This window comes from Chelon labrosus (genome assembly GCF_963514085.1).
Source record: "Chelon labrosus genome assembly, chromosome: 6".
In the NCBI taxonomy this organism is placed as follows: Eukaryota; Metazoa; Chordata; class Actinopteri; order Mugiliformes; family Mugilidae; genus Chelon; species Chelon labrosus.
Window position 1 is genome coordinate 18,813,022 of NC_140342.1, and position 11,754 is coordinate 18,824,775.

Consider the following 11,754-nt stretch of genomic DNA (forward strand, 5'->3'; position numbering starts at 1 on the left):
ACTATGGATGTTTTTTTGTCTGAATATATTCTACATGGAATAGAGGTGATGGAAACAGGGAAGGCCCAGCTTATTCGTGGATTTCTCATTGAAGAAAAAAATGTCAGTGCTTCCCACAATATGGAACTTTCAAGGCTCAAGGACAATGATTCCTTGGTGTTTGCTGCAGAGGTCTTACAAAATCTCGTGAGTAAATTTGACAATGAACCTGTGGAACTGAGACGCAGGTTCATTAAGGCCATTTTTCAGGTGCTCAACACCAACCCAAACAACGACACAAACACTGGAAATAAAATCATCACCATCTCAAAGAAAATGAATGGAAAGGAACTGCCTTCTAACCAGATCTTCATTCTGACCTTTCTTGAGAATCTCCTGACACTTCTTATTGGAGAAACAGAAACAGAGAGAAATACGACTTTTCCAGCAGGCAAATGGTGTTTGGAGATTTTATTTGCCTGTGTGGAGAAATTCCAGGACTCAAAAGAACAAACCAACGATCTCCTCCAGATGGTTTCAAGTCTTGTAGCACAAAGACTTTGGTCAGCACCAGAGGCCTTGAACCTACTTGGAGCTCTACATGACCACCATTATGACAAGGGCTGTATTTCCATCATGAAGATTTTACATTTGATGGCAACATATCAGGTTTCCTCCAAGTGGACAGATAAGAACCATCAATCTCTCCTCATCCTCTTAGATTCACGTGGAACTAAGAATCTGATCCGGCATTTAGAAAAGAGCCTGAGAGATGAGAAAATGAAAAGCATTGACACTCTTTTTGATGAAATACGGCAGATGAAAGACATTGATGAACAGACATTGAGAAAATCATACAATATAGTAACTCATGTAACAGACCTGATCAAAACTGGTGAAATCAAAAACCACAAAGATGTACAACGAGCAAAGAATCTGAGTCACAGCACGGACACAGAAGACCTTCAGGAGATCCTGGCAGTCTTGTGCAATGCTGTAAACTTGCACAAGGCTAAAGGGAAGTGGTGGCCCAGAGCTACTCAGATGATAAGCTGGTGCCTCTTGGCCTTGTCTGACACTGGTAAACTCCTGGAGATGGGCACTGGAGAAGGAAAGTCTTGTGTCATAGCAATGTTTGCAGTTCTGCGTGTGCTTAGGGGTGAAAAAGTAGACATAGTGTCCAGTTCTTCTGTGTTATGTCAAAGAGATGCAGAAGAATGGACCCAATTCTACAAGTACTTTGGAATCACAGTTGACACAAACACAAATAAAACCGAAGATAAGGATCGACAGGAATGCTACCAGAAGGACGTGGTCTATGGAACTATCGAAGCCTTTGCTGCAGATCACCTTCGCCAGATATTTGAGATGAAGGATGTGAGGCCTGATCGCAGCTATCAGTGCATCATAATCGATGAAGTGGACTCACTGCTGCTGGATCAGGGAGTGCAGCTGACCTACTTGTCCAGCCCCATGGTCTCCATGCAGCACCTGAATGTTATTCTGGCTATGATCTGGGGCCATGTCAGCCAGTATGGTTTCCTGTCTACAGGACACCATACATTTATACAGGGTCCTCCTGCTTCATTCTTCAAGGCCATCTTTGACTCAATGGACACAGATGAAAGTGAAATAAAGGATCCAACTGACATTTTACTCATTGCTGAAGAATCCAACACTGTGCCAAAAGGATTTACAGAGGATATACTCAAAAGTGAAAAGGATGAACTTCTTACAAAACTGAAATCTGTGAGTCAGGATGCAGTGTTAGATTTTTTCCAAGAACTTGAGCAATATGTCCCCTATGGTTTCACTGTTTACACTTTGGACGACAAGGGATTGCTCTGTCTGAGAAAGAGCAGCCCGTACAACAACCAGGATATTCCAGAGCTTACATTTCTTGTCTTGGAGGAAGGCTTGTGTTGCGCTCTTTATGATTCAGAAGAACTTCTTATCAAGCCCATTGCTGAAATAATCTCAGAGAAGATTCAGTACACCCCGTGTGCAAACATTAAAGACAAAATCAGCATTCCTGGATTTCTAAAGAATCTGATCGAGAGCAAAGTGTCAGTGTGGGTTCAGAATGCCTTTCTGGCAAAGCAGCTGCAGCAAGGACGAGAATATGTTGTAGAAAATGACAATGTCTGTCCAGTGGATTTCAGTTCCACTGGTATTGTAGAACTGAATAAGAAATGGGGCGATGGTCTGCAGCAGTTTGTTGAGATTAAACACCAAATCAAACTGAGCACAATTTCAACAGTGACAAATTACATTTCTAACATCTCCTTCTTTGAAAAGCATGATGGAAAAATATATGGAACAACAGGAACACTCGGGAGCACAACAGATATTCTGTTTTTGCAGGACCTATATCCAAATCTTTCTGTCTGCAAAATGCCAACATTCAACCGGAAAAAGTTGTTTGAGATCAAAGGTACTCTGAAGACCTCAGCTGAAGAGTGGAAATCTGAAATTAAACGTGTGGTTATGGCTCAGATTTCCCCAAACTCATACAGAGATGGAAGAGCCGCCCTGGTGATCTGTGAAACTATCAACAAAGCCAACGAGATCTACGAAGAGCTGAAAAGCAGCATCCCAGGTCAAATCATTCTTTACTGCCGCAGTGACAAAGATAGTTTGAGCAAAATGGATAAGGAACTGCTTCCTGGAGATGTCATTGTTGCCACAAACCTTGCTGGGCGTGGCACAGACATAAAAGTGTCCAAACAGGTGAACAACAGTGGAGGATTATTTGTGATCCTCTCGTTTCTTTCAGAGAACACAAGAGTGGAACTTCAGGCTTTTGGTCGGTCTGCTCGCAAAGGTAAACCTGGATCTGCTCAAGTCATCATGTCCATTGAACACCTGCAGCAGTCTTTCAGCACTGTGTCATCTCTGGAAGAAGCTAAGAGCAGAAGGGATAGACTTGCAGCAGAAAAGAATAATGACATGATGAACGATGTTGCTGAGATGAAACTAAGGGAAGACCTGTTTTCTGAATACTGCAGAACTCTTCAAGATATTTATAAGAACGCAGATGGAGATGAGAGAAGAGCTGTGGTTGGGACCATGAATGAGTTCTGGGGGATATGGTTGCAAATTAAATCAGAACAAATTGAGCAGCTGAAGAGAAATGAATTAGAAAAGAGTTTAAAGGCTGACATAGCATTGGCAAAAACTCAGTGTCAAAGTCAGACTTCACCGTGTGCTAGCATTTATCACTACATCAAATTTGGAAATATTGCGCTGAATGAAAAGAAATGGGACATCAGCACTGGGCTGTTTGAAAAGGCCATGAAACAAGATGAAAGTTGGGCAGCGATAGCCTTCTACAACCATGCATACTGCACTATAAAGAAGCAGGATTCAGATTACCTCACTAAGGCCAAAGATGATCTAAAGAAGGCACAGGAGTCTCTAAAGTATCTCAGTGAGGAATCTGTGCTCTGTCTTCAGTTTGTAAAAATGTCCTCTGCCGCATCAGCCAATAGTAACACATCCAGTCTTGAAAAACAGCTAACAACAAAGGGCAGCATGCTCAGTTACTTTGACAAAAACATTAATGAGGCGATCGAAAAGATAGATGAAATAAAGGAAAGGGGGAGGGATGCAATGGCTAAAAAATCACCAATTTTCTCTCTGGTGTCAAGTTCTGAAGAAGCTCTCCAGGTGGAAGCCTACAACCTCTACTGCCAAGGTCTGAAATATGTATTTTCTGTGGAAGAGGAACCTCGTTTCCCATGGGAAGCTTTGCTGGTGTTCTTCCTTGGAGTTCTACAGATTATTGCAGGAGCATTGCTCACTGTAGTTACGTTTGGTACATTTGCTCAAGTTGGCATGGGACTCATCTCTGAAGGAATATCAGACTGCATCACTGGCATAGAGTCCATGGTGGCAGGAGAATTCAGCTGGAAATCATGGGCTATAGGGAAGGCCATTTCTATTGGTGTATCTCTTATTGCATGTGGAGTTGGAAAGCTGATTGCAAAGGGATTCAAAGCTTGTAAAATGTTAATGAAAGGATTCGTCAAACACTTGAAGTCAATGCCAAAGTTTCTCTCTAATCAGGTTAAAGAGGGCTTCAGCGTTGTCACAAAGACGAATATGAAGAATGCAGTAAAAATCACTGTTAAAACAGTAGTTGAGAAAACCATCATGTATGGAATAGGAAAGGCAGAAGAGAAAATACTGACAGAAATACTGACAGAAATACTGAACAGCATCAAAGACAAGGTGAAAGACGGAATTACTGACGAGGTGAAATCCACAATAGTAAAAGAGCCCATGGCTTCATTAGTAGACTCTATTATCCTCTCACACATTGAAGATAAAGAGCAACTCCATGAGCTCCTGCGGGACGAGAACAGAAAGACTCAACTGTTAGCCATTTTTAAACAGTTAAGCAGCACTGCTTTACAGCCATTCTACGCAGACCTCAGCTGGCAGAAACAGCTTAACTCATCCATCTTCACAGTGATGAACAGAGCGCGAGCAGAGGCCAGAGGAGTACTGAAGATAATTCTGACAACCATCCAATGTGGCCACATAGTGGCACTAGCAGGAGAAGCCATTCATGCAGTGAAAACACTCTCCAGCAGGTTTTTTTCAAACATTTATGAAGAGCTGAATACATTTAAAAAACAAGAAGGTTTTTCACAGAAAGTCGATGTGAAGGAGCTCTCTGCTTCAGACACTAAGATGCTGAAAGAATTCAAACAGGAATTAGCCGACACCATCAGCGATTTATTGGCTGATGCTTTGGTAGAAGTGTTCCACCAGAAGTTCTCCACTCACATTGTTTCTCATGTTCAAGAGAAAGTAAATGGCTTCATCAGCCAGAAAGTCAGAACTGTCTTAAATACTGACAGAACAGAGGAAAAACTCAGAGCTGGACAGAACAACAAATACATCGCACACATGCCAAGAAAACCAAATTCTAAACATCAGCTTGCAGGAGAAACAGGGGAACGCTCAAAGTTACATGCTGAAAACATCAAGAAATCCACGACTGCAGGTACAATCCTCGACATCAGAGTCTTGTCAGAAGCTAGTGGCACTAAGGTTGTCATCCTAACAGAGGATAGTCGTGGCAGACTTGTCAAAATGCAGGAGGTGAGCCCAAGCACTCAACCTGCTAGCCAAACTGTGACACTGATCTACTGACCAAAGAGTGACCAATACCCTGATGGACATCATGATGTACGCATCAACAACCAGACAGTGAGCATAGACAGCGATGGCAAGGGCTGTCTATTTCATGCTTTGGCACGAGGCATGAAACCACAGGCCAGTGAAGAACAGATTGTTTTGGAAGCTGACCGACTCCGATCTGTGGAGGCAGAGACCCTCCTCAAAAACCCAGCTCAATGGGAGTCTTTCATTAAGCGGAAACAGCTTACTGAAAGCATCAGGGGAGGAGACTGGTACATGGCAGAGGGAGCAGCAAAAAGAGATAGAATTGCAGAAAACAAAGAGATACTTGGGAGAAAGGTTGGAAAAGTGGGTATGTACAAAAAATTGAAAAACAAATATATAAAAAAAAAAAAAAGTATTGGACACTTCATCGATGCAGATCACCAGCCACCAGTCAATAGTATACTGGAAGCTAGAAAGAAGAACCAGAATAGCAGATTAACAGAAGCCATGCTTGAAGTGGGAACAAAGTCTTCTCCTCTGGATAACAATCTGATAAATAATGTGCACAAATATCATGGCCGTGAACTTCCAGCTGTTTATGTCCCTAAAGAAATACATCAAGAGTTTCCCAGTACAATATCAAAAGACTTCAGATCACATTTAGCTACCGCCATAAGCAATGATGATGTTGTGGGTGCCTTCAAACTGACGATCCTCGGTTCAATGCCGAGATTCAAGCTTAAAAACGACTTCGAGAACTTTCAGAACAACAACATGAGTAAAACCAGACTTGACGTTTTTGAAAGCAGTTTTCAGCAACACAGTACAAAGATGGTACAGACATGGTTCAACTCTCTTCAAGGAAAGGGTGTCATGACAACAGCCGATCTTAACATCATTACTACATGGATCAACAACAAGGGATACGATAATCAAAATGACCCACACAGGAACCAGGTCTCCAACCTCCTACAATGAAAAGGTAACATCACATTTAATATGATACTAAATTAAACCACAACTTTCACATCTATATGAGTGCTTATGGTACTGGAATATTTAATATAGAAACAGAGACACATTTTCATAGTGCATCATGTGTAAAGATTCTAGCTTGAGGTCAAAGTTGACGTGGGAATGTCAACAGAAAACAATGCACCAAGAAGTGCAAGTATCACTGGTGTTGCCCTCTGCCCCCAGCATCTTTAGATAGATACCAGTATTTAAGAGATGTAACTCAAACATGTCTGTGTTTGGATTAATTAATCAAGTCAACTGTATTTACAGTATATCTAAAAAAAAAAAAAAAAGGGCTACACTGCATACTTCACTTTACAGTGAGCAGTTGACCAGAGTGTATTTCTGTCATCTTTACAGTGTATCGACACCTGAGATTGGTGAACAAGTGTAACAAAAACTACAGAGATCTTCCACCTGCCGGATCATCATCAAGAGACCTCTGGATATTAATCATGAAGATTGCATTACTGGATCACTAACTGAACATACCGCCATCTAGTGGCCACTACAAGAAAACGTGAGAACAGGCCTTCTTGTTAAACAATTTAAATGTGACATCAGATGTCCATTTCCACAAGTTGATAGATTTCTTTCATGACTTGATGGAATCTCTGTTTGGTTAAAAAAATCTCAATGAATGTATTAAACAGGCCCCTACTGACCAGACCAAAAACAGTTCTTTTCACAGCAAACTCATAACAAACTGACTGTATAGATTTTTATCAGCTTTTCTGAGCTGGTAGACATGCCACACACCCTACTAAATGTAGAAAAAGCTCAAAAGGGAGACTTTCATCCTATGTCCTCTTTAATTTTAAGATCTAAAATTAAACTGATTTCTAGTCATGACTTTTTTTTAGTGTATAGGTATTGGGTTGTGGTTTGGGATTAGTCAGTGTTTATACACTTTAGTTAAGCCGTCTTTTAAACCATTCAACTGGTTAATAAGTCTGATAGGTGAATATCACTGATAACTATTCATCCATTAATAGTAGGAAGGGAGGCACTTAGAATCGTATACTGCTTGTATGTTAGTTTAATTATTGTGTTATATCTGATATAAACTATAATCAAGGTTATGAGCTGTATATTGTTGTTTTATGGTAGGTAATGGGTAATCATGACAGACATTAATTAAAATAATCTACAAGAATAGGATTTTTAACAATATATATTATACTATGATAATTTTGCTTTAAATGCCTGTTGAAAGTTTTTGTCATGTGACCAAACACCAACTCAAGATAATCTAAGAGTAGTGAAGGACACTAGAAAGTGAGTTATACCTTCATCAACTCTGGGGATTGGAGACCTGCAGGTGGTCCATCAGCCAACTGACACCACCAACCCAACCAACATTTTAATCATATTAAGCAGCTCTGTGGTGCTGTGGTCTAGACTGTCACCTCACAGCTCTGAGTTTCAATCCGCTGGCTGTCTGGGCCCTTTGTGTGTGAACTGTGCATATTCTCCTTGTACCTGCATGAGTTTGTCTAGGTGCCTACTCCCAAAGACATGTGTATTAGATTAATAAGTGATTTTAAAGTGATCGTAGTTTTTCTCTGTGTTTGCCCTGTGTGGACTGGGGAACTGTCAAGGGCGTAGTGTGCCTCTTTATCATTGACAGCTAGTATACACTATTCAGCCACAACATTATGACCACTGACAGCAGAAGTAAATAACATTGACCATCTCAGGCACTCCCAACCCAAAGCAATGACACTCCTTGTCAATAGGAAGCTAACCCCATCAGGATGCAGCCTGATACAGACACACACACACAAATGGTTTAGGAACAACTCAAGAAACATGAAGGCACAAAGGAACCTACACAAGATTAAGAAGGTGGTCATAATGTTATGCCTGATTGGTATATGCTCAAACCCAAGTGATAAGCAGGTAGAGATAATGGATTTAAAAGATTTCATCGTACAGAATCTATCATTTGTTTATTAGTGCATGTAATCTAAGAATAACTAATTAACCGTTCAAATGATTGTGTGCATTCACTTTACTTAGATCAATAAATAACCTTTTAGACCAACTTTTTGTCCAGTGTGTTCCCTTGGAGCGTAGACACAAATCAAGATGCTTTGTTCTTTTAGGAAACACCAACATGTGATTTATTACAAATCATTCAGAAAGGAGAGAGGTCTTTCACCATTGATGTGCTCATGTTCAATGGAAACATAATTTGATTTTAGTGCTTCTCAGTAACACACTGCTTATACTGGCCTGCTTCCAGTGTGACAGAAATGTGTTTCTGGTGAATTACAATAGACAAGAGACGGAGACAGAGAAATTAACTTGGCAACGGATAAAACCAATAAATAAGATAGTCTGGATTTATTTTTGTTATTCTATGATGAGAAAATGAATCAAGGAAATGATTCACAAAATGTTTTCATTGTGGTTTTCACAAGAACACAATAAAAAAATCAAACCAACTTTAATCACGAAAAAAACAAAACATCGCCCATTACTTCACCCATCGCAGAAGAGCACCTCAGCTAGAAACTTTTTGAAGTCTCCTGAGCGCCCTCAGCCCCTTTGTGTCTTCTCAACTTTAATCACGGTTACAGATAGAAAAATTGCACATCTCATTAGTTTAATATACACTGTGAGAGTTTCCAGGCCTTAAGACCTACTTCCTCATTTGTTTGCTGTTGAGGAGGGGCTCATTTGGAGCGACACTATATCTATGTTTGAGAAGTCTCTCGTCTTTCGTTTGGTTGAACTTTGATTTACTTTATTCATGACATATACATGACTGATATACTGACTGCTCATTCGATTTAATTCAATTCAGTAATTTGACTTTAATTAAAAGATTCACATATGGTCACATTTTGTCATTCCTTTGAGCCGGGTCGTGACAATAATACGTAGCAAGGACACACAGTCTGGAGAGGCAGGATGAGCAATTCTAAGTAAATTTGACGATGACTGACAAAAACATGGAACAAAAGCCGCTGCAGAGTTAAGCAGGTAAAACCCAGAAACACAAGTCTGACAAAAGGTGAAATTCAATCAAAAGATAAGGAGGGTATTTGGAAGCAAAAACAAGTTACACAGAACCAGAGAAAACAGGCAGATGACTCTACAGACAGCTTGACAAGTGACAAGACAAGGCTATATATACACTGAGGCTAACAAGGCACAGGTGAGACTAATGACAGGACAAAGACAGGTGAATGTAATCACAGGGGTGGGAAAAGACAAAGAAGTAAAACTAAAATAAAAGCGAAGGGAAACCCAATTACAAAACATACCAGACTGGATAACTGAAGGTACCCAAACACAACATTATGACAAAAACAGTAACATGTAATTAGTGAGCTGGACACACAGATAACGATATGATCTTGTATTTATACAGCGCCTGTTTACCTGTCGGTGTACTAAGCGCTTTACAGTCACAATGACACATCCAAACCATTGTTTATACAAATGCACACACATTCACTGAGTATTGCCAAGCACTGAGAGCAACTGGGTGTCTAAAGTCTTGCTCAAGGAAACTTATTAACAATTGTCCGCAACAGCAACAAAAAAAAGTCTGTAAATAACTCTCACTATCCCTCTTACTGTCTCTCTCTTTTATGAAGGGCCCACGATAAAGCACACCCCATCGCTCAGCTGGAATAACAGATGTTTCCTTCGAAAGCAAATGAAGAGTATGTTCTGATGACAGATTCATACTTCATCAGCCGACACTGCATTTACCGCTTTTAGTCAGATAACTCTGTTTTCTGCTCTGTTTTTCAGTTGAGTTGAGAAATGGCATTACGTTCCATAATAAAAGTCTTTTCATCCATTATTCTATAACATGACCACTAGATGGAGTCAGTCTGCCTTCATTCCTCTCTTTTTCTCTCTCTTTGAAGAAGGGCTTACACTAAAGGATCTGAATGGAACCAGCACCCTGTCCCTCAGCCACATATACCCCATAAATCATCACCACAGGAACAACAGTTTTTGCCTTTGAAATATAATTAAAAACCCCAGAACTGAATTTTAGGGAGCTATTCTTTTTGGGGTTTTATTTTTTTTTCTGCTCCGTTTCTCAGTGTGTTCCCTGTTTCCAAATGAGGAAATGTAATAAAAGTCCTTTACTGTTGTTTGAATGTGTTGTGGAAATTTATTTTTCAGTGAGTGAATTCACAAAAGCATATGTGTATTGTATTGAAATTGTACAGATAAACGGGATTCTTTGCCTTCCGAAAGACAAAAATACAGGTGTAGAAATGTCTACGAATAAAAGGTAATGGTCTTTTCGAAAGGTTGCATTTGTGCGTTTCTCGCATAATGTTTTGACCTAAAACTGACCTGCAACTGTGATTTCTGCTGAAGGAGGACCAGGCACAGACCCATCTATGAAATAACATAAAGATTAGTATAATATTAAAAATAATTATAATAAGTATAAAATGAAGGGTAAATATAAAATTTCCTCCACAGAATGTAAACAATGATCACTGTATGCGTTAATTTGTAACATGACCTCTAGATGGCGTCAGTCTGCCTTAATTTTTAAGTTAACAGTTTATTTCACTAACAAAGGCCTCACCTTAATTGATGCAAATAGGTTTATTAGTAGAGAAATGGATGGAGGGATGAGGAGGGTAGTGGATGAAAAGGGGATGAAAGGGTGGGATGAAATGGGATAAAAAGAGGTTAAGGGGTAGGGATGAAAATGGATGAAAAGGGTTTGAGGGGATGGGATGAAAAGGGTCGAGGGGATGGGATGATAAGGGGTCGAGGGGAAGGGATGAAAAGGGGTTGAGGGGATGGGATGAAAAGGGTTGAGGGGAAGATATGAAAAGGCGTCGAGGGGAAGGGATGAAAGGGGGTCGAGGGGATGGGATGAAAGAGGAAGAATGTCTAGACTTATGATGGTAGAGGAACCCAGGGAGTCAGGCTCAGGGTGGGGTCACATCTCAGGAAGCTGGTTGCTGTTATGAAAGGTGGAAGAGGAAGAAAAGAAATGAGAGGGATGAGGAGAGTGGGGGTTGAGAACTGAGACAGAGAGAAAAAGAGAGGGTTAGGACACACCTTTATGGGTAAGAGTGGGAAATAGAATGATATGGGCCATGGTCTAGTTCCTGAACTTAATTCATTACCACTTCTGTTGCAAAAAGTTATAAAAAATGTAAGCAAAAATATTCAGATGTAGGACTACCACAAATAAGGTTTGAACAAACAGAAGCTTTGTTTATTACCAGATGTAAAATCATTTGGCTGAAAGGAGGAACATCTGTAACCACTTTGCGGAACACATTTTGTTAAAGTCATAACAGGACAAGGAGTTTAATGATCAAGTTGTAGAGTGGCATGCTTGATTTAAACCACAAACTCTGCAGTCCATATTGCAAACAGGAGGAATTTATACAAGTCTGGGGTTCTCGAGTGTTTCCACTTCAGAGTAATATCATTGTTGTCGCATTAAGTTTTTCCATTAAAAACACGCAATCCATGATTCAAGATTCAATTCAGTTAGTTTGTATAAATGCTGAATCAATAACAGAATAACAGAGACAGAAGTTCCCAGAGCAAACACTTGGGACACGGTGCCGAGGACAAAATGAAACCTGGAGAAGGGGAGGAGGGGCATCTGCT

The 11,754-nt window shown here is 40.2% G+C and overlaps 1 pseudogene across 1 annotated transcript; it reads left to right on the plus strand.

Moving 5' to 3' along the window:
* Nucleotides 1-526: 526 nt before the first annotated feature.
* On the plus strand, nucleotides 527-3,253 carry LOC311489158 (protein translocase subunit SecA-like; annotated as a pseudogene). Its single transcript has one exon. The product of its transcript is annotated as a protein translocase subunit SecA-like (transcript).
* The last annotated feature ends 8,501 nt before the right edge of the window (nucleotides 3,254-11,754 follow it).